The 26,989-nt window shown below is 40.6% G+C and overlaps 1 long non-coding RNA gene across 3 annotated transcripts in view; it reads right to left on the bottom strand.

Annotated features, from left to right (window-relative positions):
• The window catches only part of LOC147254882 (uncharacterized), a 66,336-nt gene that overhangs the window by 1,970 nt on the left and 37,377 nt on the right, over positions 1–26,989 (bottom strand). The window contains exon 5 of one of the 3 annotated variants that reach the window (XR_015118195.1): positions 17,628–17,873. The exons of 1 other annotated variant lie outside the window; for it this stretch is intronic. This is a non-coding gene — a long non-coding RNA (uncharacterized LOC147254882). Of the gene's footprint in view, positions 1–17,627; positions 17,874–26,903 lie in introns of those variants that run through there. One more of the 3 variants, XR_015118197.1, reaches the window with a different exon arrangement.

Here is a 26,989-nt window from a genome sequence, read left to right as displayed (position 1 = left end):
TGAACCTCAGCGAACGATGTTGGGATGTTGGAAGACAAGAATGAAACTCCGGCATGAGCTCTTCTAAGAATAGCTTCCTCTGTCGAACTAACGACAGTGGCGCTGCTGTAACATTCAGAACGATACATCTAAGCGATTAATTGCCTCCATTTTCAAAGGCACCATTACAGTCGTGTATGTTAGCTTAATGTTCCATTCAGTGGCCTCAATAAGGTACAGGCCTCCAGTACGCACAAGACATTAAAGATGACTCTTTTTCTTCACAGTTGGAGAAAATATAGCAAAAAAAACTTACATTTGATACACTGAACTACAGATAAAAGAACATTATTTGCATTTCATCCATATTTGTCAGTGTTTCTTGATCGTTGACTGAATTCTGGAGGCGCAGTACAGGCTACCGAGGCACAAACGGAACATTGAAAATATGGCTAAACTTTTTTAGGATGGGTTGTGTGGGTTGATGCAAAATTATTAATGTTTTGGATGTGAGTTGGATGGTAGAGAAGCAAAAGGGAAGTGTGAGCAAGACTCTGCCCTCCAGTAGATGTATTACCTAGCATCCATGGACACATGGAAGACTAAGGGCAGTGATGGTTAAATCTATGGGAAGATGAAGCTTTATAATAGATATTTAATTCAATCATTTCCCGCAGTGAGACATGAAACTCATTTGAGGATTGCTGGAGTTCATTTCCCAAAGTTCTGGCATCTCCAGCGATTGATTAAAATGACATGTGAGGCAATTTAGCAACTGTTTGGAAAAAAGACAGATACTTTCAGAAAATACTTAGCATGAATCATCCATTTATCACCATCACAGCCCTATCTTCAACCAATCAAATCAAGGAACTGATGAAAGTGGAGAGGTCAGTTGATAGAAGAGCAAAATCCATGGAGAAAACCCTCAGTGGCAATTGGAATGATCAATCTTGCCAAGTCGTGCCTAAGGATTCCTGTTGGTTTGGACACAAACTCACGAGGTGAGGCCTGACATGACGGATTATCATGCAATGTCGTGATCTCCGAGAGCAAAGTAATTGGCCTGTGATCAAGAAACCTGTGGTTAGCGGTGATAAGAGCAAACTATTGTTTTAATGAAGATGTTGAGCAATAATTAGCCCTGCTTCCCCACCGTTCTTATCTTTATGCTGTTCACGGCGCGAGACACCCCGCAAAGAGTGTAGGAGACTGACCGAGATGTAATATTGCAGGCTCTCAATTTCACTGCAAATGTTGAAAAGATCATTAGGAAAAACTTCTGCGTTAAAAAAGCAAAACTTTGTCAATCTACTTTTCTAATGTTTTTTTTTTTTTACAGGTTTTAAATCATAACTGATACACCTAAAAAGCTTCATGTTTTGTTTTGTTTTGAAATCAGAGCTGTATCTCCCTTTGCTTTTCTTAACTTGCTCTTCTTATCTAATACATTTGAACTCTTCTATCATTTTCATAAAACAGCCTCCCGTGGATAGTTTTTGCAAATGACTGTTTCACCACACGCAATACCTGCAGTGCGCGCGCTACTGCGCGTAATCCTCCATGACAGTTCAAAAGCTTATCTGATGGATAGAATAAATAAACTCCACAGTTCACCGTGGCTGATACTTGTTTGGTTACTCTCTGCTATATTTTCATTTCTGTTGGAACATTTTCCAAAAACAAAAGATCACAATCTTGAATTCTAAATGCATGCATAGTAAATGTACAGCTCTCTAGCCAGTTGCTTGTTGTTGTTGTTGTTGTTGTTGTTGTTGTTGTTGTTGTTGTTGTTTTGAAAGAAGAAGCTGAGACAGTAGAAAAGGCTCAGTTTGCATCAGCTTAAAGTTACCACAGACACCAGCTGCATCAGGAATAACTGCAAATGATTCATTCATCACTTGGTCCGAGCCTCATTGTTGTGCTACCTCAACTGCAGGTGGACGATGAATTAAGATCCATTTATTTTTGATGAATATCTGCGAGGCTAAGTGGATTGTAAATGTGGAAGTTATCAGCCAATTTCTTGACATAAACCTTTTTTTTCCCAAACAATGTTGAGGCAGTCACATTTGCTATTGCTGAATCAATAGACACGTTCACGGGGGAACGCTGACTCTTGTGTAGAGGAGCTGTCCTTGGTGCTGAAACCATCCAAAAAGTGTTGCGCTTTGGCGGCTGTCGCACAAGAGTCGCGATCAACCACACGGAACGTCATCGTGATCAGATTTGATTTGAAATCCTTCAGTTTTTATAATTTAAGCAGAAATTAAAATACAGCCACATTTTTGTGCACATATGTTTTGTACAAATTTTGATGACCAAAAAAAAAAAAAACAGATAAACAAAAACAACATGTTGGACAGCCAAGTAACAATGCAATCTTCTGTACACAGCAGGGGAATATAGCGGCCATTTGTGTTCCTCGGGGGTTGGATGGCAGCGGCGGACACCCCCAGCCTCGGCTTTAGCCTGGGTGGGTGGAGGCCATTCTGGTAAAGGTGCTGACATCAACCACATAGTCATGGAACTGAATGTTATTTTCTTATAGAGTTATGGTCTCTGAAATAAAACATGAATGAATAAATACATTTAAAAAAAACAAACATGAAATCCACTTGCCTCTCTAGTGCAGGGTTGTCAAATTTGGCCTGCTATGAAGTTCAATTTAACCACCCGATAAAAAAAAATGAAACTTAACAAAAAAAACATAAAAATATAACCGTAAGTATATATATATATATATATATATATATATATATATATATATATATATATATATATATATAAAATGCATACACAATTATAATATAAAATCATAAAATCTAACAAAATAAATAACTTTGGGTTTTTTTTCATTTTGCGAGTGGAAATACTCGTTAAAAACATGATCCTACTGATCTTTGATTTTTTTTAATCTATTTTTCTTTTCAACTTGCAGAAGTGTAAAGTAAGACAAAATATAGAGTCTATGTTACACAGACTAAAGACATTTTTACAACACAATATGTTTTTCTTTTTTTGCCAAAAGTCCAGTATTTTTGTCATTCTTAGAGTTTTGAAGGTCTAAGGGGAAAAGATTGTTCACCCCTAAGTGTTAAGGGTTTTTACCTGCTTGTGTCTATGAGTGCCTGTCCTTATATGAGGGATGGCTCAAATGAGTAGTTGTTTTTTTTGTTTTTTTTTGGTCGCTCTTTGGCAGAGCCAGCATGGTAAGTGTTGACAATGGCTTTTCTGTCTGCTTGGATGAATGCTGTGATTAGTAGACTCATTATATTGTCATGCTCTGATGCTCTTTTGCTCCCATCTGTTCGCACACACAAGAGCTTTGCAGACAGAAAAAAACTCACAACTTCACAAGCCACTAAAAAAAAAGGTGGCCATGATGTTCAAACAAAAAGAAACGGCAGCAGGGAATTTTAATTAAGAATTTGAGGTTATCATCCGAGGAAATCATCCATAAACATTGTACATTGTCAGTGTGTGTCTTTAAAAATTCACTCTGTCAAAGCATGACAATCAAAGCATAACAATTAAGAAAATCCAAATGCTCCCCGCTCTTAAGAGGGTTCTTCAGCGTGTGAATCGCAGTGTGTGACAAGGTTTGCAATCATTTCATCTCGTTGCTTCAAAACTCCTCCACGAGCTGTTATCAAGATGCACTTCTACACCCTCTCCCCTTCCCCTCCAACATGTAGTTTCTGGCTGAGAGCAGCTCGTCTCATCTTTTGAGGATGCTTTCATGACAAGTCACATTTCTGGTGACTATATACAGTATATATCTAATCTATATCTGTATCTATCAATGCGTACACTTTTTTCTTTACTGCAACACTCCTCATCATACTGGACAGAGACAGATGCAAATGTTTAATCCTGTTTGGAAGATCACTTGCTATGCTTAAGGTTATTGGCATGATTGTACTTCGTCTATACTCCAGTTGTAGATCGTTTGCATAGAGCTTTACATTTTGTCTATATTTTAATGTTATAGCTAATGATATGAATTATGGATAATAAATATTGACAATAAAACAAATATTGTTACGAGTAATGCATGCTGTTACTCTGTCACAGGTGAAAGTACTTCATTACTGTTACTTGATAATTGTGTTATACGTGATCCTGGGTACTATGATAGTCTAGGCATGACAAGACATATGCTACTGTCAGCTGAGTGGAGGGCCGCAGCTTTTTCCTCATGATTTATTACTGAGGCACCAACACATTTGCCAATAGGAAAACACTTTCAGTACAGTCATGAGGATATACAGAGATGGATGGGGATACAAATTGAAAAACATTTCTCCTGAGCTTATGTCACTTTTTTTCCAACTCTCTGTTATTTAGGACCAGGAAATGATTTTGTGTATGTGTGTGCGTATTATTTTCAGGTTATTTTACTTTGAATTAGCTTTATTATTGCTTAAATACAACTAAATAAAATGCAATTATGACCAAAGATGGCCTATAAATATAACGGTCCCTGCAGACACAAAGGAACCAGCAGAGAAATTATATCGCACCCAGCGGAGGTGTGCAGCACAGAGTGTGCGTGTCATTTTCAGCCGATACAAAATATACAAAACAAAGATACTGATGCAAGCTGCTAAAAAAAGAGTATTGTCGCTAGGACTACAATCTGCGTAGAAAACAAAAACATTAATGTCAGAAATAGTGCATTAAGGCATGAACAATTTAAATCCACAACACCTTCAATGCCAAACTAACTTGGCAAGCTTTGAGAAACGCTTTCAAATGTGTTTTTTCACATAATACATTAACCTCGCTTTGAAGTATCAGAAACCACTAAGAGAGCATCAATCGAGCCAGAAAGTGACGCTAAATAACTAAAAGCACCAAAGAAGAATTTCATCAAAATAGTGATAATTAAAAAAATGACAGCAATAATTCTCTGCAATCATTTTAAATCCATTGTTTACATTGTTACACATGGGTTAATTTAGTATTTATCAAGTTGATGGGAGATTTAAACTAGTAAATTTATTGTATCGCATGTTTTAAGGGTAAAATAAAGTCATGTGTTCTCTATGTAAAGGACAGCATCTTTTTTAAGTAGCACATTTCTATATCAGTCAGTGGTAACAGGCTGACCGTCATGCAGCAGGACATCTCCGAGTCTGCTGCTGGCATCGCAGGATATTTCGACAGGCTTTGCAGATGAAAAACCTTCACTGCTGGAGGACGCAGGCACAGTTCCTTAAGTTTGTCAAAGGCTGCTGGCTGCCACACAGACCACATCATTCTTGATCTTCTTCACTGATGTTTTGTATGAACTGTGACAGGTAATTCGCTACAAAAAAACCAAAAAAACAACCAAAAAGCAGCACCAACTATCCAGTGTAAACATTTTTCGGTGACCCACATATGACACTGGTGTTGGATGAAGGCAACATTTGTTCAAGTTGAGCCTCAGACTGGAGCTCATATCTTCTCTCCACTTCTCCGCTCGATACAGCATCACGCCCCTCCACTACAGGGGCCGCTACGAGAAGATCATCCATCACACTTATGGCTCCTTTATTGCCCTCAAGCATTTCGTCCGTGATGCGTTGGAGAATTGACAGTGTGCATTTTAGGCCATGTGGGAGTCTCGGCCATCTGTATCTTCCAATCCTTGAAGTCAGAACGGATGATGCTTCATCTGGCATTATCCTCCCTCTGTATTCAAGAGGTTCTAATTTTGCTACAGCACGAAGTTTCTCATGTGACTACACCCTCGACATTTGGACGTAGCTTGCAGGGTCCTGATGGTAAGTGAAAGTTGATGAAACTCACTCAGTCCAACATGGCTGCCGACACTTGACTTTAGCTAATCACTTTAAAAATGGCTCAGAATCTCGACGTAACATTCCACCTCATCCCTTCATTCAAGTTTACTAAATACATCTACTTTAAAGCCTAGAGGCAAACCAGTCAGCAAACAGCTGAACTGTAATCATAAAATGCTACATTTGGAGGAAGAAATAACAGGGAAACAGACACAAAGGCAAGACTGTACAAAGTTAGTTGAGTCACTCCACAAACCACTGTCATTTTTTTCCAACCCCAAATTGTTGCAAATAACTATTTTGTGACCAAGTAATCATTTCTGATTTTGCTAGTCACTGACGTTGTTGGGATTCAGAGCCCATGTGCTGACGACCACCATTTGCTTCCTCCCTCTGTTCCAGGTGGAGATGGGACAGAACAAAGACTACCAAAAAACTTTCCCGCCAGCCACCAGGTTGAGGTGTGGCAACCCTCTTCAAAGGGGGAAACCCACTACTAATTGGCTGAAAGCCCAGGGGGTCCCCGCTACGTCGTCATCAGCAGTGGACCTATAAAAGCAGACGTACTGCCAAAAAGCTTGTCTTTTTCCCAGGTACGCTAACTTCACCAAGTAGCGTCTGCCGAAAGGGAGCAACAAACCTCATGTCTCCCTCTGCTCCCCTCTTGTTCGTGGAGCAGCAGTCTACAACTCGCGGGACGAGTCAAGTCCACAGACTTTCACTTTCAATTCAGTCACGTGACCGCGGTTCTCCTCATCCCCTAACACAGAGAATCCGCGCATCTCTTCTTTTTTTTTTTCTTTTTGACTTTGTTTTGGATCCAAAGGAGACAGCCCGCACCCGCTGATCTCCTCTACCCTGCAGAAGGTCGCAAGTTGTGTCGGGACGTGTTGCTCAGGACAATTCCCCGACCCGGTCGACCGCGGAGGCGCGTATCCGAGCCAAGGAACGGACCCTCTGCAAGCACCATCTCCATCTCCGCCTCGGAGCGGAGCAACGATAGTAAGGCATCAATGTGTCTGGCCAGAGATCGTAGTCAAGAGTGGAACAGTAAACGCTGCAAGTGAACGGGCCGCCGAGCTCTCATCACTGTATCACTGTCACTGTGTCGTTGTGCTGTGCTAACTCTGTTGTATCAGACGGGCCGCCGGGCCTTCAACTCTGATCATCAAGAGTTATCACTGTTTGGTTTCCACAACCGAGCTGGGTTCATGATCGGTGGCCGTCTATGAAGTCGAAAGAGCTGTAACCTCGTCTGTGGAAGCGCACGTACCAGACTCGGTCGAAACCTGTACGCGCGCACACGGCGAGCGGGAGCGAGCTCTTTGTCTTTTCCCCCTTCCTACTCAGCGGAAGTCAGGGCGGCCATCTTGGCTCTAATCGCTCTCGTCCGCCATTTTGGGTCAGTTACCCTGACCCGCTCAGGTACGCACGCGCACCCACTCTCGCTCTCTCTCTCTCTCTCTCTTTCTCACACTCACACACACACACACACACACACACACACCCTTGATAGAAGTAGATGTTAGATAGTAGTCCGTAATTGTGAAGATATACCTATTGATTATTGCTGTGTTAATTGTAAAATTAATATTGTGATAATAAATGTGTTATATTTTGCAACAATTCGACTCCTGGTTTTATTGTGTGTGGATTGAAGTTTGATTGCTGGTTTGAATGGGTCAGTGCTCGGAATCACACCTTCTATTTGATGGAGACTGAACAGACCTGATAGTAATTGATTTTAATTAAATAATTAATTGTTTAATTTTCATTGATTCAATAGCTGTTGAATTTGGCCAAGCAAATTTGACAATTTGCTTACCCTGTTCACCTTTGAGGTCGACAACAGAGGATTGGCTGTTCCCTTGTTCCAGGGTGGTGCCCCGTTAATAGATTATATTGTAATAATCATATTTAATAATTGATTATTTTCTTCATAGTTCAATTTAAGATATCGCCAATCCTCTCCCCCTTTACGAGCCCCAACATTTTGGCACTCCTTGTGAGGCCTAACCCCAACAACGTCAATGAGCATATGACGTCATATACATTCACTGTTCCACCACTCTTAGATTCTGCTGATAACATTTTAGGATTGTAGATTGTGTAGTAATCTTCCATGAGGTCATTAATAAAAACTGCCAAAAAAATAACTGCAGCCAGAAGCTCCAGCTGGAAAAAGAGCAGAGTGTGGTGTTTTATGGCATATCTCACTTGTCAGCAGCTGTCACTGACGGTCTCTTTTGAATGTCACTCGCTGAGACTCTTCCGTATTGATGTTCTCTTATCTTGGGGTCTATCAATCTGTCTGATTTATGTCCAGGATAGTGAATCCTCACTCAGTGAGCTACCAATGACACCCAGTCACCTGCCGAGTTGATTTGTGATAGTAAAAACAAACCTCTAGTTACAGACTTCTAGTTTTGGACTCTAGTTTGATATCTTTAGTTTGCATTGTTAAATCTTTACGTGTGTAGTTCTTATATTGGTGGTGTTTAAGTCTTTGGACTGTGGGAGGAAGCTGGAGTACAAGAGGGAACCCATGCAGGAACAGGGAGAACATGGAGACTCCACACAGAAAGCCAGGACTCAAACGCGGAAACTTTTTGCTGTGAGGTGACAGTGCTGACCACTGCAGATTCTTTTTTATGTTATATTAACTTACATCCTGTGTCTCTGTGTGCTTTAAATTTACCGTCTTTGGTTCCTACCTTATTTTAGTCGCTCACCTGTGTCTTATCACTTTGTTAGTCTTGTCGCAAGTGTTTCTCCTCCTATCAGCTCCTTCCTTCGTGTTCTCACACCTGTTCCTCTTCCTGTCATCACGTCTGTCTTAGTCAGTCTGTCGGTTTTTATCTCCATGTTCTCCCTGCCCGTTTATTTCTCCAGGCCTACCACTTCTTAGATATTTATGGATTGAGTTTACCTGAACAGTTTACCTATGTTTCTGTTTGTAGTAGTACATTTTATGAGTTTTTCTCTTCCCTCTGTTTCTGTATTTGGGTCAAGCTCCACCACTCAGACCTGAGACAGAGCCTTTATTTAGCCAGGCCACTTGTTGTTGCACAGTCTCTATCAAGACAGCTGTGTCTCTGGTAAGTTGTTGGGTTTTTATTCTCTGTCTGTTGTCGGGCGTTTTCTTATCAGCTGCAGAGTTCTTTGTTTTGGCAGAAGCAAAAGAATAATCCTCTTAACAATCTATCTTTGTGACATCACAAACTAAGGAAGATAGCCTCAGATACAGTAGCATCCTTGCTGTATCTTTATCCTCACACCAGCAATTACAGGTTTCATCATCATATTGTCTGGTATGAGATGTGTTTAATTTATGTTTGTTGTGTTATCTTGATCATGGTGTGTTTTCATTATGAGATGTAAATCCTTTATAAAATGCTTTTGCAACAGATTTCCAGGATATGGTTTTGTCTCATACCCATCTATTTTCGACCGCTTATGCTATTAAGGGTCACTGGGCTGGAGCCTATCCCAGCAGCTTTCGGGCGAGAGGCGGGGTTTACTCTGGACGGGTCTCCAGTCCATCACAGGGCCAACACATGTAGACAGACAACCATTCACACTCACAGTCACACCTACGGTTAATTTAGCGTATCCAGTTAGCCGAGTCCCTATTTGCATGTCTTTGGACTGTGGGAGGAAGCCGGAGAACCAGAGAGAACCAACACAGGAACAGGGAGAACATGGAGACTCCTCACAGAAAGATCCCGTCGAACCAATAACCTTCTTGCTGTGAGGCGACAGTGCTAACCACTGCACCACCGTGCCACCTGCCCCATATCAACTATCACAAATTTCCCTTTCCCCTTGTTTTCTATGCTTGAAACAATCAGTCTTTCGTTACTTTCGAGAGGATTTTTGTCCTGTCCAGTATTTCTGGCAAATTTCTCCATACAACACTCCAGTCTGTGTTTCCTTCCTACCTGCAGCTGTTGAAGAGACCCATCGAAACCCAACATGAAGTCAGAATCTTTCTCTGCATTCTCAGGAGCATCAGGGAGTCCCGTGTTCAAACTAACAATATAACGTCATTTTCTTTGCTAGACATAGGCTTCTGAACACCGCGTACTGCACACAGAAACACACTTTAGTCGAGAGTCAATGTTTATTCTACACAATTGTGTCTTCAGTGACCAGAGCGTTGAATGAATGCTGAGGGGAAGGAAGACCCTTATGAACTTTAAACACACAACCTCCAGTAGTACAGTGGGAGTGGAGCGAAGAGGAAATACTGTCTCAAGAACCTGTCCCAAGGAAGGAAAAAAATAGTAAAGGATTAATAAAAAATGCCACTGAAACAAACAAGGAAGACCAGCACCAGTAAACAGCAGGGATAAACTATTCCACCTTTGTCTCCATTTTCTTGGAAAGCAGTCAATATTACATTTGTCTCATTTAGAACTTTCATGAACACTGCTGGTTAGAACGAGCAAACCTTTCACCATGTGGACCTGCCTTTTCCACAACAACAGAAAACAATTACTCATCTAAATAAAAAACTAAAAAACTGGGGGAACAAAGCCAACGGGTTACTTGTGGAGAGGTGCCCAGAGGTACTTCAGTGTACTCCGTGAAAAGAAAAAAGAAAAAGTGCAATCAGCAGTGCATTAAGTAGCTCACTAACATACAAATGAATCCTATACAAATAAGCTGCAAGACAAAGAGTGACAATTGAAACAAACCAACTATAGTGCCAAACAAAAGAACAAGCAAAACAACAGCCAGTGAAGCTACAGTACAAAGAGAGAATAGGAAACTCACCAGGCTGCAATCCAAATGAACACTTACTGTCTTGATGCTGCTTCCCACCTCTTAGCCCCTGAGACCACTCAACAACAACTTGTCAACACCTTTCAGACACATTTATATCGCCTCTGGATTTGATGAAAAAGGGATGGAAAAGGTGAGGCAGCGCACAATAAGTTAAAATAGAAAATCAGACAGAGAAGCACAGGTAAAGGTGCTGCCCTGGCAAAAGTCTTAAAAACAGAAGATCAGCAGCAAGCTCGGCACTATGCTTTAAGAGTGCGACAAAAACACAATACAATCGGGCAAATGCTAGAGAAGGACTGAGGCTTAAATAGCATTCCTGACTGGCTTGCCTGCACGCGCATGCTTTGTTTACTCACCATTGCAAAACTTTCTATGCCGCCAACCAGACAAATTTTAAACATCTTAAAACAACTTGGAGGTGAAGAAAACCACTAAAAGTATGTTTCACCTTGAAAACCACTGGGCGTGCTCAGTGTCTCAGACAGCCGTGATTTCCTCCCAGAGCGGTGCAGGCGAGAGAAAGCTCTCCCCTGCAGGAGACAACATGTTTGCTGAGCACTTTCCTAGCTTATTTTTATCATTGGTGTCACACGTATGTACTTGAACGGCATTTATTCCATTCATTATATTTTAAATTTGGGTCAGTTAAATGATAATTGATTAGTCTGGGGACATCCAATAGCTGAAACAATAATAATAGGATTTCCAGCCCTTCATCTGTCTCCTTTCCTCTGGTAGACAGTAATGCATTTTCTGCTTTCAACACACACAAACAGAGGTGTGTTTGGAATAAATGAAATTAAATGACAGTGATAGCAGCTGTGACATCCAGGGCTGCACAGGCAAAGAAACAGCGCCACTGACTTCATTAAGAGAACAACCCAGGACAAAGGACGTCACTACGTAACATGAGGCGATCTTTGGGATGTTTTACGCAACATGGACTATTTATCGCCAAAGATTCTGGAAATAAAATCCATTGCAATTTGATTGACTGTAGCAGAAAGGGGAACGTATCCAACAGTGAAAGTAATTTATAAACCTAGCTATTGACTGGCCGCTCTGAGAAGTGTTGAGAATGTTAAGTGATTAATTATTGCAATGGAATGTATGCAGCATGTACATTCTGCAAATCTGCGTGTCACTGAATCAGACCTGGTTTTGAAGGAACAAACTCAGAGGCGGTTCAGGGACGGTGTAGCTGCATTGACAAAACTTTCATATTGATGAAAGAAACAAGCACAGTCTGTGCAACAACATCAGACATACGGGGATATGAAGTAGCCACAGAGCTTTTCATGGGAAGTAGAGTTCAAAAATAAGTTTGGAAATGTCTGTTTTGGCCGAAACATGAGTACCGCTAACAAAGCTACTGAGTACTGTACTGTGTCTAGTTCTCTAATTATTTTTCAGATCTACCAGTGATAGTGGAACTGTAGATCCTGTGGAAGTTGCAAAGCCGTGTTATTGAGACTGATAATTTTGTAGGTGTTTGCCCGGGTTAAAACTGCTCAAATCAGTCCTGCCAAATTACTCATATGGACTGAGGCTTAGTACAAGGACTCTGCAGTGCACATCATGTTATTTCCCGACATAAAGCTTCCTACTCTTATAAAGGACGGGTTGCCAACACCCAAGCTTGCTAGCATGGAGGTGTAACCAGATTACTTTTTATCGAGTCTAGAGGATTCACACAAGTATTGTCCAACCTTTAAATCTGCAATAATTCTTCATCAAAAAAATCATCTTGTCCATGAGAAAGATGCTGTTGTCTTTTAGTTCTCTGCCTGACACTTGTGTTTGTATTACCTTGTGATTTCTTTTCTGATTTATTACAAGAACTTAAGTCCACCATGAATATTAGGCAGCTGACATTCTTCCCCCTTTTTTTTGTAAACGATGACCACCTCTATTCTTAAAGCCGACGTTTTAGTGAACAGATGCTTTTGATTTATCGAATTCTCCTAATTGTCCTCAGTATGTAAACACAAACTGATAAATATTTATATTCGTCAAAGTTGGAGAAATTGTTTCATTTCCTTTCAAAGTATAACTCATGAAAAAAAGAACACTGTTCTTTCATCTATTCAGCACAATCAAGCATATTCTTTGTTAGTTTTCTGCCAGATGTGAATTCAAAGATGAGTGAAAGAGACACAAGCTAATAAACTCTTTGTATTGGTTGTTTCAACTACTTTCTACTGGATTGCCAACTCTCCACTATGCAAAGCAGCAGTGCTCCTATGGAAATGTGACATTTGCTTTGTTTCCTCCCATCTAATGAGCCAGTTAACATTCAGTTGTTCACCCTAATTGACTCTTGCGCTAACCGGATGGAGGCACAGGACTCCAAATAATTACTCTCTTTATAAGCCAATGTCTAATGAATTTAAGAAGCATATTTACCAGTCAGCTAACTCTGGTCATTTTTATTCCATTAATTCTGCACAAATAGACATGTGTTGTGATTTGATATTTTGAAGTCAGACGTCACATTTATTCATTCACCTCATCTTTGCTCATTGCATCCTTTTAAGCTGAGTTTGTAAAATAGAAGAATAGCTATGAGAGAAATCGTAGTATTCCACAGGTTTATTTATTTAATTTTTCTGCAAATTATAAAATTAATGCAGACACCTAACCCCCAGATTACCAAACAGATTAGAAAAAGCATGATCTGCTGGACACCTTCCCTGGATTATTTCTAGCACGCTAGAGGGAGACTTGTGTGAGGATGAGGAAGCAGCAAGGTCTTTTGAAAATGATTGATAATTCAGTATGCTCTTAGTCCCCCACCACAAGATATATAAAACTCAAATGTTCAATCAAAAACTTAATGTTGAATGAACACATAATATGAACACTGGACAGGATTTTCAGTGCTATTTTCTGGATGATATTAAGCTGCTCTAGAGTTGTGGGTGAGGCATTCCTCCAGGCTAGGCAGGAGTACTCCAGTACTTTTGGAAAATGTCGGTTCTATCCCTCTAGGATCAAGCTTGTCAGCCTGAGATGTTGTTCAACTCATCATCAAGATGTAAGACAGATGGCAGGTCCACGGGAGTCCACTGAGCTCGATGTTAGACTTGCCAAAGAAAAGATGAGAGCTAAGTGGTAACAGTAATATTTCCTCATACTTGCTGGGCTCAAGTATGACCTTCCAGGCATCCGCCCACTTCCTGTTTTACTGGTCTTTATCCATAAACTTTGCCACCTTTGACCCTTGGACTGACATTATGTGTTTCTTGGCAGATGATTCTATGATCATTGCCCCCATATTACCATAATGGCATATTCTGGCCCTGAGTGCTGGTGCTGCTACTGTATATGTTGGGTTGTGAATTTTTCCACCAGGCTAAAGTGTGTGTGTGTGTGTGTGTGTGTGTGTGTGTGTGTGTGTGTGTGTGTGTGTGTGTGTGTGTGTTAAAAAAAACAGGTCAAGTTGCTATTAAAAACTTCTCACAAGTAAACTATTGGGATGTTGCCATATGGAACACGATGAACTGTGGCAACACAGAGGCTGAAAATTCAAGGAGACCCATTAGGACAGAGCAGGAGGGAAGATCACGACCTGACATGAGACCTGACATGAGAATGTAAATAAAACAGGGAGCACAGAACAAGACTGAAAACTAAAATCGTCACTTAGCCACTGGAGAGAGACATGGACCACTGATCGATTCAGTCTTGTTTATCACAGCATGAACTTGTCAGCAATTAATAGCATTTCACAATCTGTTAAATATATGAACTCTCTCCTAATGTTAAATTATTGTTACACCAACTTTTGTACACAATTGTCTGGGCATGAGGGGATGTGAGGACACCACCCCTCAGTCGTAGAGGTTACAGCAAGCATCTGCTGATTGACAGAGTGCCCACCTGGCCCAGGGATGCTATTAGGTTTCTATGTTTAATTGAAAAAATTAGTTTCCCTTTGAAGGCCTAGAAAAGTAGCACATTTATGATTTTAGCAATTTTCTCGCTCAAAAGACAGACACATTCATAAATGCAAGACAAACAGCATGTATCTTCACTGATGTCCTTGTGTTACTGTTAAAAAAAATAGGGAATACTTAAACTCACACATCAAAGATCTCTAAAGATTTTCAACTGGAATGTTTCATTACTGTATACAAAGTGTAATTTGTTGAGAACAAAATAAAGTCAGAAGGATCATTGGAAGGGGGTGGTTTACGTTGGTGCGGTGGTTAGCACTGTCACCTCACAGCAAGAAGGTACCTGGTACCCAGAGAAGATGCTTGTCTGGGTGGAGTCTCCATGTTCTCCCCGTGCCTGCGTGGGTTCTCTCCAGGTACTCCGGCTTCCTCCCACAGTCCAAATAAGTGCAAGAGTGGACGAGGCTGATTGATACTCTAAATTAACCGTAGGTGTGACTGTGAGTGTGACTGGTTGTCTGTCTATATGTGTTGGCCCTGTGATGGACTGGCTACCTCTCACCCAAAGGCAGCTGGGATAGGATCCAGCCCCGCCATGACAGGGTAAGAGGTAGAAAAAGGATGGATGGATCGATCAATGGAAGCCAAAATCATTGTTCACTCATAATCATGCTCAGAATCAAAGTGGAAAAATGAGACCACAGGCTCATCCAACGTCTTTTCATTTTCGTACAACACCAAATATGGCTCAGTAGTGTGTATGGCCTCCACATGACCGTATGTACGCCCTACAACATCTGAACATGCTCCTGCTGACACGACTGTGGGATCCCCTCCCAGACCTGGATCATCGCATCAGCCAGCTCATGGACTGTCTGTGGCCTGATGCGGTGGCCGTGAGGGGGAACAGTCAAGCCAGTTAATAACACCAATACCTTCATCATGAAGGAAGTGCTGACACATTCCAGCCACGCTAGGCCCGGCAACTGTCATGCACCAGAAAGAACCCAGGGCCCACTGCACCAGCACATGGTCTGAAAACGGGTCTGAGGATCTCATTCTGGTTTGGGTTCCTCTGGCTAGCATGTGGAGGTCTGTGCAACCTTCTAAGCAAAGCCTCCCAGGACCGTCACTGACCCACCACCAATCCAGTCATGCTGGAGGATGTTTCAGCAGAACGTTCTCCAGACTGTGTGTTCCCCTTATTTTTCAGCAGTGTATTAAGTCAAAAGAAAAATTCATCCACATTATTTTAAGCCCTCAGCTTGACCCAAGTGTGCTGAGATGGCTGAACCAAAGTACAAATTATACGTCTCTCTGAACTTGTCACCTCATTTTATTTTTTTCCCTTAACACATTTGACTAATTCTACTTTTTTTCCCCAAAAGTTATAAAGTAACTTTAGCACAGCGAGTGCAGAAAACTAGTATGTGGTCCTAGCTTTGATGTAATAGCTATAAATAATGAACTTTAAAGTAAAACACAACATTTCCCCCAGTAGACATAATTAAGATATTGCTTCACCTACGTGAGGAGGCCAGCGGGTGGAAAGTCAGTCACTCCATGTCTGACTAATTTAACAAACATCTGGGCTGGGGCATCTGAGGACGTCCTGCATGCTTGGCTTTGCTGATGTCGTGAAAATTTGGATGAGCTCTTTTAAAGCAAATCGGAGCATCAAGGAAAGCCTCAGCAGAATGTTTAACACCAAGGTGCTGATTTGTACTTGACAGTAAGAACCTGGTCGAGAAGGACGAGGGAAGAGATTATCTGCTTATCAGCACACTTAACCCATCATTCCTCAGAAGATGACATGCAGTCATTTATTGGTTGAAGGTTAATGCACAACAGTCAGGAATCCTTCAGAGATATACCAGCCAACCATCCAATAACATCAGGCAGATCAATATATTCTAATGAGACCATTATATGGAAAAAGTTATACACAGTTATTTTTGCATAAATAATGGCCAAATACAGCATGTTCACCTGGAGATGAGTACAGTAGCTAGCAGTGCTAACTCTCCTCCCAAAAATCCTCAGCAAGTTCATAGATTGGGTTGATATATGCATAAATAAATGACATGGCTCTGTCAGACAAACAGAGCCAGTGAAGCAGTGTAAAATCTTACTCCAGCTTGCTGATGTTATGGTTGCAGACACACCCGATGTATGTTAAGGTGTCTGGAACAAAATCCATGCTGTTACAGTGAGGGAAAAATCTAAATTACCCATAATCCTGAGAGGCAAAACGTGTTTATGTACAGGATCAGTTTGCTGCGTTCTTTTGACATTAGAAGAGATGGCTTTATCCATCACACAGTATTTACTGCAGGGAAAAGTATAAACCGTAACATTTAAGGTATAATAATCAACCTTTTTATTCTAATGAATTGAATATAATCAAAAATATCAGGCAAATAAATTGGGCAATACTTGACATTCAACAGTCGACTGTTGAAATAGCAAAGTGACATCAAGAACACTAAATAATGAAATTGAAAAGTGTATTTTCAAAGCACCATTTAGACACAACAGAACAGAATGAGTTCTAACAATATTAAAACATTGAGAAGACATTAAAAGTGCATTAAAGTACTGTGTTGACAAAAGGCAGCAGTGATAACAGATCCCATCAGTGCTGCTATATTTGCCTGTCAGACGCTGCTCATCTTTCCACTCATTACCCCGATTATTAGCAGTGTCACAATTTCAGTTTTAAATTGGAAATTGATCCAAATGAGTGTTCAATTTCAACCATCAAAATCACAATGAGGATTGCAATTATCTCAGTATTTGTTTTTTTCTCCCCCCCCCCCACCCCCCACCCCCTTCACCCCTACTTGCATGCAAAGAAGCTCACTTACTTGGCCTGGATTTCTCTGACCTTGAATAAGAGTGTAGCGACCGAACTGTTGCGGCAGTATTTTGAATCACTTGTAGTTTGTACTTACTCACCCAGATCTGTGGCTTTTGGGTTTCTACCTTATACAAGCCGTCTTGAATATTTCCATTGGGTTGTATATTCTCTTGCCCCTTTTTTCAGGGCTCCCAGTAAGAGCAAACTGACAGGACCAAATAGCCTAAAATTTGGGAAAGTAACTATTTACTATTTCTATTTATCACCATATACAAAATCTGCTGGGTGCTCTTTCAGTTTGCCATTTATTTAATTTGTCAAAGGAGGTTTTGGTTAAAGAAATTTCGTAAAACCTTCTTCAGATTTTCAATTGAACTTGTGAAATTAATTCACCCACGCAAGTTTTAAACTGAGTTTAATTCCATATAAAGAGAAACAGAGAGCAGGTTATGTGGAGTTATGTGGACATCTCCTCCAGAGCGCCTCAGCTCATCCGCAGGAAGCAGCCAAAGAGGCAATGACAGGTTGTGCAGAGCAAATGCATCATTCTAGCTGGAACAAAGAAACACAACAGGGACAACTACTGGCCTCTGAGGAGTGGAGGAGCTCCCGGAGCAGGAGTGGATCTGTTTCCCACAATTCTGTATGCACTTTGGTTTCTAATGAAGACATGAGACAGTCCAATGCTTGGTGTGGATGCAGTGTCCTACCAGTCGTGGCCCAGACCTCTCCTTACACACACACACACACACACACACAGACGCACGCACACGTCATGTTTCTATGATACCACTGCTGATGCTTTTCATCCAGCCATGAAGGCTACAGACAGAGATCTTGCTTTTCCCTCGGTGAAGCACTTTTATAAACGCTGTCTGATGACAAAAAGCGATTGTGCGCTCTCTGGCACTGGAGTGGGATTTACCCCTGGTGCTGTATGTTCTGGGTGGTCCCCTATTTAAATCCAGTGACCCACATTTCCCTCAAAATGCTCTCATTTAAAACAGTGCCCCTCTTCATGTTGTTTAAATAGTAAATGTATTTGCACTCCTCTCAGCATCCTTGAGTGTTGATCTTAAAACAAGAAACATAAAGAGCAGAGAGAGGGTGACTAAACAGGCTTTAGTTCAGTGGTGCTGTATTTTTCCTGCTATTTTACAGCTCTCTCAGAGGGCTCCACCTGTCCTCGTAGGCCTCCTTCAGGCTCGGATGGCGTTAAGGTGTGTCCTGAGTGAGCCGATCACAAGTGGACAGCTCCCAGTACAGGTGTTAGCACCCTCAGGACGCATTGAGGGCATTTCGGCTGCATTTATAGTCTCAATGTCTAGATATTTTTTTTAATTTACAAGGACTTCTCAAAGTAGCATACCTAATACCTGTGCTTCCATCGGCCCAGCTTGAAACAATCAGCATGCAGAGAGGATAGTTTGGTCACATTCAAGAGAAACAAAACTGACAATGAATGCAAGATTGAGGACATCATTCTACTGGCTCCACCAAGTGCGCTGGAACCGTGGACCCACCATTGATCTGCAGATCGCGATTGGCTCATGGAAATCATTTTGATTATCAGCGGGTGGTGAGGTAAGAAATCAAGTAAGCTAACCAGCAGGGAGCTGTATTTTGATGACGTGTGTGTGTGTGTGTGTGTGTGTGTGTGTGTGTGTGTGTGTTTATGTGTGCGCGCGCATGGGCGTGTGCAGCATCACACATCTGACACACAAACCATTGAGAATGCAGCCCTTCACCTGATTTTCTTCAGGAGGCTGTTTCAATCCCGTCTGCCAGGACAGACACAGTAAAACTTGTGTTGTGAAATGTGGTGCTGGATGGATTTCAGTTGATTATTTTCCTGACTGTGACACTGAGCTTCTCATGTTGATGAGATGCAGCTCAGCATCATTTAGAAAGCAACAGTTGGAGTGAAAAGTCCTTGCAGGATATTGGAGACAATAATTCCTTCAGATTGGTGGTGATGGGTGGATTGCATATAGATTCATCAGTATTTGGTAATGATTGCCTATGTCAATAATGTGAGTGAGCCTTCTCGGCTGAGTCTTTGTCCTTTTTGATGTTATTATTTCAGTTTTCCACAGTGGCACACAGTAACCATGGTTACCAAGAGTACCGCATGTGTCAGCATCATAAAACGCTATGATCAGCACATTTTTTTCAGTAACAATTGACTTGAAATGACAGGAATATCCAAACGTCCATTTCAGTGATAGCGTCACATTAGAGGAGAGCTGAATTAGTTCCGATCCCCCTGTCCTTGTTTTCCTGTAACACCTTCATTTTACTGATCTCATTTGTGCCACTAGTGAGCAAAATATAATCTGATTTGTGTGACTCGAGCCAAATGGTGTGAATGAGGCCATGCAGATCTGTTCAGACAGGGTCTAAACCAACATGTTCTTTTAGCAGTGTGACGCCTAATTTATCCTGCCTCGCAGTGACGGAGGCAGAAACAGATGAATGAATATGAACGGAAACAGTGTCATTTTAGTATAATTGCACAAAATCCATGCGTTCACTCTTAGCTGTACTTTCATTCAGATAAAGTAATCTCACATGTTTGTCAGATAATTTATCCGGTCATCAATGCATTAAATTCTGCATTCCATGTTACATTTTGAGGTCAGCCTGGTAGAACTGTGGTTAGAGGTGTCAACATCACGGCCACCACTTAGTCATTCATCTCGACTCATGTTATTAGAACAATAAGTAGAGTAATAGGTATGACAGTTGATACAACATATGCAAAAAGTTGTAAGCATCACATTGACAATACAACAACAATAATATTTAATGAAGAAAATTATAAATAAGACTAAACAACAATAATGACAATGTGTCATACTTGTCACTTTAGTGGAGCAAACAGGATTGGGCCTATGGCAAATTACAGTAATTATTTAAATATTATTATTCCTGCTTACATATCATTGTCATTTATGCTAGAGGGGGTTAACTATGTTATCAAGTATTAGCTAATTTTATACAAAATACACTGTATCATACTACAGGGGCTCAACTGGCAGCGGGTGGGAACAACCCTAAAGTGATCACTGAGTCATTATCTGCACCACTTCCACTCCCTCTTGATATATAATGGCCATTTTGTTCTGTGGAGCAGTAAACATTTCACATTTTGCCCCTGTGCAGCAGACAGATAACAAAAGTTGAAATCCTTTGGCATTCAGTGGTGGAGGCGAACCGTCAGAGGCAGCCAGGCTTCCTCCCTCAACTAATTACTCAGTGGACTTGTCTAGGACTCCGTGTCAGCAGTGACCCCACAGTGATCCAATTTGACCCTCAGCCCACACAAGGCGGTCCCTGGTGTCACTTCCAGTCAAAAGGAGGTCAATGAGTCGCACCTTAATAGTCATTAGTTCAGACCGGTCTCCAAGGGACCATGAATAATCCCCATCATTCATCTGGCAGAACAGGTTCCCCGCCAATCCCAACAGTTTCAAGATTAAGGCTCCTATGTGGACCATACTGATGGCACCAAGTGCTTTCTAGCAACAAACAAAGACAGATTATCTTTTACTCACATTCATTTAACAAAGAGGTCAAGTGGAAGAAAATCCTACTTCTACACGGCTGCAACTGAACAGTGTCCTTATAATGTTTAGGTTTTTATTACATATGAATCATCATCAATTTGGGAGAATCAAAGGTGTTGAAGCAAAAATAAAAATAGCAATAAGCTATATATATATATATAAACTTTTTTTTACAGAAAATGCAGCTCAAAGGGCTACACAACAACGATACAGAAAAGGTATTAAGAAGATAAAAAAGATATAAAAGCGAGATCGATCAAAAGGGTCGAATAGATAAGAACAACTGAACAAGAAAAGGCTGATTTTAAGATGTAGAAAACACAGTTGAAATAAAATTAACTTTTGAAGTGGCGAGTGTGCCTTTGAAACATAATAGGGTCTTCGCCAGGTACTGGCTCAGGCCCTAATAAAAGGCGAATTAGGCAAAAAGGGAAGTGTGTGAGGGGATTTATAGGTATCCAGAGCAGTGATGCTAAAAGTTGTATAAAATGCTCCCTTTTCTAGTTTCGGTTAAAACTTTGCCTGTATCTGGAATGAGTTGGAGCTGATCAGTAGTTTCATTTGGTAAATGTAATAATTTACATTCAATATTTCAGTTTTGTCAACATAAATGTCTGGGGCAGCCAGTATTATCACTGAATGCTGCATTATTAAAACTATCTTTTGACTAATTTCTGCACCATAACACATCAGAACTAGTAAACAGAAGCATAATCTCAGAATCTGTCTGCATTTAAACATTTCTGTGTTCAGCTTGCAAAAGACTGTGTTTCCTTCCCTGCGGTCTCACTACGCTTTACTGCTTTTGAAGTGTATACTGGGACTTTTGTTCAATGTTAAACTCTTAAATCCAAAACTCTTACCAAATTCAGGCAGTGCACTTGTGTACTCATCAATAAAATCTCTCTAAAAAACAAAAACAAAAAAAAACCAACCATCAAAATGATAAGAAGTATGAAAAGCCATTTAGTTTTTGATACATTTACCTCTGGGCCAAAAGACTTTGAAGCACTCGGGTATAAACATTTGAGGATATTTTAAACAGCCATTCAATCCTGGAGTCTTTCTGAGTATTAAACTGCCCTGTCAAGTGTGGTTTTGATTGCCTACTGGATTTTATGAAAAACCCCACCCCCACCCACAAAAAAAAGAAAATTCTCGCTTCCAGGGGGCTGTGCTGCTACCTTCCAAGAGCTTTCTAGTGAAATGTTTGATTTCACAGGAGTACACTTTAATGATTAATCAAGGACTGCTGAGAGATTTATGCTTTTTCTTGCAAGCTCATGTTGGAAATCTGATACGACTCTCCATCTACAATCAAGGACACGTGCAGCATCGCTTACTGCCTCATTTACTGTCCTTTGTCCCAGAGTTACTGTCAAGACAAACCTACATTTAGATATATGGACTTCATTTGATCTGCACAGCGTGACTTACAAACCTCGGTGGTGTTGACGGTAACGGCTCTATTCTAAACAGTGATGAGATCTGTGTGTACACCGAATCACTGTTGGTAATTGTGGACAAAATGATAAAACAATTGTTCAGACATGCTGTCATTTTTAGATGGTATGAAGATAACAGGGCTACGGTATGTGATTTAATGTCTATTGACTTCTTCTGAACATGGAAATATATTACGAATATTCTGCTTTAGCAAACACTGAGTCGCTTTGACTGCAGGTGGTTTTGTCTTTGCGCCCATAATTCTAAAATGCAAGCAGCATCGACCAGTAGAAGCAACTTTAACATGTTTTAAGGAACAAAGTGATTTCCTAATGTGTGGGCAGAGTATCAAACTAAACTTATTATTGTAGCTCAGTCACGAAATGTGATCTCTTCAGTTCTTTGATCGTTTTGCACCATTTTCCTATAATTCAGTTCAGGAGATAAATGCTCTCCCCAAAATTTCACTGCACAGTTTATTTAAATGTTAATTGAAACAGGATATCAGCCCATCGTCCATCCATCGTCATCTTCCGCTTATTGCTTTCAAGTAAGGGTCGCGGGGGGGGGGGGGGGGGGGGGGGGCTGGAGCCTATCCCAGCATCTACGGGCGAGAGGCGGGGTTCACCCTGGACAGATTGCCAGTCCATCGCAGGGCCAACATACAGAGACAAACAACCATTCACACTCACATTCATACCTACAGTCAATTTAGAGTATCAATCAGCCTCGTCCCCAATTGCATGTTTTTGGATTGTGGGAGGAAGCTGGAGTACCAGAGAGAACCCACACAGGAACAGGGAGAACATGCAGACTCAACACAGAAAGATCCCGCGCCCGAGCTGGGACTCGAACCCAGAACCTTCTTGCTTCTTGTTCCACAGTGCTAACCACTGCACCACCGTGCAGCTCCAGGATATCAGCCCAAATTGATGAATTCAATAGAAAAATAAGAAAAAAAGGCATTCAAAGAATATGACAAACATACAAACAAAAGAAAAACATGCATATTAAGCTTAAAACATACAAAAAAAGAAAACTAAAGGGAGAGAAACCTCCTTCGGTCAAGCTTTCTTCTCTTTTGAGTTTTATACGTCTGAGTTTACTCTTCCCCCAGCAGCTCTATGAGGCCTACTTTAATGACTGGTTATTAACAACTGAAGGAGGTCCTTGGTACTCGTGTCTGATCATATCAGAGCTATTACAAGTTTATTACAAGATTGAATTTCCGACCTTTGGCTACCACAAGACTAGAAATTCAGAAATACAGAGCACGTTAGTGATGCAAGTGTTTAAAATTCCCATTTCAGTTGCAATTCCAGTTTCATATGCAGAGTCCTGGCACAGCAAAGAAATCCAGTATCGAACGTAGGAATTCTTGTCCCAGTCGTGGGTTCGAATCCCCCTTTTGGCATTTTTTTTCCCACAACAGATTCGATTAATATTAAATTAAACAGTTAAAGCTCTATTTGTTCCCAGTGGTGCAATGAGGTGTGCTGCGGCGGGATCTCACCGTACACACACACACACACACACACACACACACACACACACACACACACACACACAGGTCACGTACACACAACATGAAGACCAAAGGATGAAATGATGAAAGACAATAACAGGAAGAACAATAAGTTAAAAAAAACAACAACAACTCTACTTTCTTCCTCCAGGGTGCTGGGAGGAAAATGGCTGAGGGTATTAAAGACTGTTAGAAGCTGTGTTGTTTTGGTTAATATGAATCTACGGAGGATCCCAGATGACAGAGTGATGTAAAGGATGAGAATAATCTGATGGATTCTACTTGTGTTTGTTGTAGAGATCCTGCAGAGTCTGAGCAAACACTTATTTTACATTTCCCCCCCCCCCAAAAAAAACATTAACCACTTTTTTTTTTTATTTGAACAATTGAAACCCGCAGATAAAAGAGAGACAGACTGAATAAAAGAACATTAAAAGACTCATCAAAATTCTGTCAACAGTTTCGTGAGACAAAAGAGACCCTGCTGGCTCTTCCCGTACACTATGTTGGTTTTCCTCTCAAACGTCGTTGTCTAGTGTTCTTCTGAGTTATTTGTAGGACTCCATTATTTCTAGTTAAACATTCGCCTCAGCAAAGCCCTAAAATGGTAATTACACTACTTAGAGCCCACATATCTTCACGAAAGGAATACGATAGAAGGACCTGACCGAAAATTTCTACCTATCAGTTAAGAGAGGGGGGAAAAAAAACTGCCTTTTCATTGGGACCACTGAAGGAACAGATCATCAAATCTTTTTTTTTTTTTTTTTTTTTTTTACAGCCCACAAGCTTTTGTTCGGAGCTCAGGGAGAGAAGTTTTGTTTTGGCAGTTCAGTCGATCAATATGGCATTCTTCAATCAAGGAACAGTATCAGGAAACCGCACAAAGCGTACCCCTGGTGAGTAAGCACAAAACCTTAAGCACCTATTTGAAAGTGAAGTGTAATTGTTCCCAGTGCTGAGTGTAACCCTCTGTACCCACCATGTGCTGATGTACTTAATTATATTTACAAGGTTCCACTTCTTTTCACACTTTCTAAGCAAGTGTGCTACTAATTTCATCCAGGTACCGTCATTGTGAACCCAGCAGTTGTTTGGTCAAAGCTAATTTGACAGTAGAATCCAATATATTGAAAAACGAGGGCTAAAGATTGGGGAAATTTCATTAGCATGTGCTTAGGGGTGACTGAATTGTAGTCCTGTTTGAACTTCAAATGTCATCTTACTACAATTATATTCTAAATAGCAATTTACCTCAGTTAATTACCTTAATTAATATTCAATGGAACGCCAAAAAGACTCCTACTTGATTGGTTCCAGTTTTAATTAACATATCACGGCTCATAATCAGGCCGTATATGATATGCATCTCCTTCACTTGTCTTGTCCACAAGAGCCATTTTCACATTTACATATTCTGAGGGTGACTCAGAGTTTAACAAAAGGAGAGAAAACATGTTTTATCACTCAAGTGAGTACAAGATCCAAGATAGACAAAAGCTTTAAACTCATAAATCAGGAAACACAGAGCGTATAATAAGTGCTTAGAGCGGACTATATCACACTCAATCACGACATTATGGATTAATCTGAATCTTTGGAGACTGGGGTTAATAAGAATCTTTTGGATGATATGAAGAGACAGTTTGAGATTAAAGTTTAATTAAAACAGCGCAGCTAAACAAAAGCAGGCAAGAGTTTTAGGGAACAATATTCCAAAGTGCTCTCTGCAAAATAGGGTGTTAGGTGTAAAGGGTTCAGCTAGTGATATCAGCATCAAATTGGAAATTCTGCCTTTATGAGATGTCAGAGTTAGTTAAAACAAGAAGTGCATGTTCTGCTCGTGTTATCTCCAGACACCAGTCTACACTCTGTAAGCCGACACGTCCAACGATCGTCCTTCTCCATTACTACACTTGGCTCTACTCAAAGAGAAAATGGACAACCATTGTTTGTTTAAACATTATGATATCTTACAAAAATGCATGAGTAGGCCTAAACAAAACCCTGGTTCGGGGGGGTGGGGGTGGGGGCAATTATTCTGTATTCTCAGAGGAAAATACAGTTTTCAGAGAGAAGCTGTGATAACTTTGGTTTAAGGGGGAGGGAAATTAGTCAATCAAAACATAAATGCATAAAACAGAAGAAAGTGTTCCCGTTTCTTTCTTAAAAGAGCCTTAACAAATGCTGCAAATGTCCTGATTTCACTAAAAACATAGGATTTTGTGGGTCGAACAATAGTCCTGACCCTTCATGATCGAGTTATACATGAATCATAGTGCGCTAAGTAAATGTTTATGTACCGTGGCGCTGCAACCTTCCAACTCACCATATGGGATTATAGCATTACGGGTTTCTGGGATTACGATGAAAAAGAGAACATCCTGTCACATCTGTGGGCAGACTTCACTTCTGCCATCAATAGCCTTATTGATGAAATAATAAAGCTTTGTGTATCTGCATGTTCAGTAAAAATATCCCATCACAGGGTGTCTGTGAGACCGCAGGCAGCTGTGACTGGTCTCAATCTTGTCATGCAGATTGGCCAAAAAGCCTTAATAAGCCTATCTCTTCTGTTGCCATTTAATTAGCTGCACTGAAATGGAGCTGTAAAGCGAGATTAGCAGAAAGTGAAGGTTTTGATGACTGTAATTGCAATGACTTGAGTAAGTAAGCTCTTAATTACCAATTCATACATTCAGTTATCGGTGTTGTTTGATTTCAAGGCATTTTAATTACTGCTGCCACACAGTGTCCACAGTGTGTCGATAGAAAGGGATCTTTACCTCAAGTGTCATTTCAGAGTTTAAATTTTTTTTTTTTAATTTCATGTAATAATATATATTCCTTTTCTTTAGCTTAATCAAAAGAAAAAAAAGCATATCAAGGCTAAAAAAAAATTAATTGGAATATGTCTAGTTTTAGTAGCTAGACACATCTGTTAAGAGGGGCTTTTGAAAAAGTTTACATTTTATGAAAGTAAAAGTCCGAATCGTGTTAAATTCTTGCCACATTTACAATCACGACATGCCAGAAATGTCAAAGGTGAGTAAAAATAATTTTTTCTTTATGACTTCACTTCCCATGTAGTTCTGCCCGAGAAGAGTACACTCACTTTGAAGATGGCT

Source organism: Aulostomus chinensis, chromosome 10, assembly GCF_037954235.1.
Source record: "Aulostomus chinensis isolate RoL2024-O1b breed Wild chromosome 10, RoL_Achi_v1.0, whole genome shotgun sequence".
In the NCBI taxonomy this organism is placed as follows: Eukaryota; Metazoa; Chordata; class Actinopteri; order Syngnathiformes; family Aulostomidae; genus Aulostomus; species Aulostomus chinensis.
This window is presented reverse-complemented; position numbering and strand designations above follow the sequence as displayed.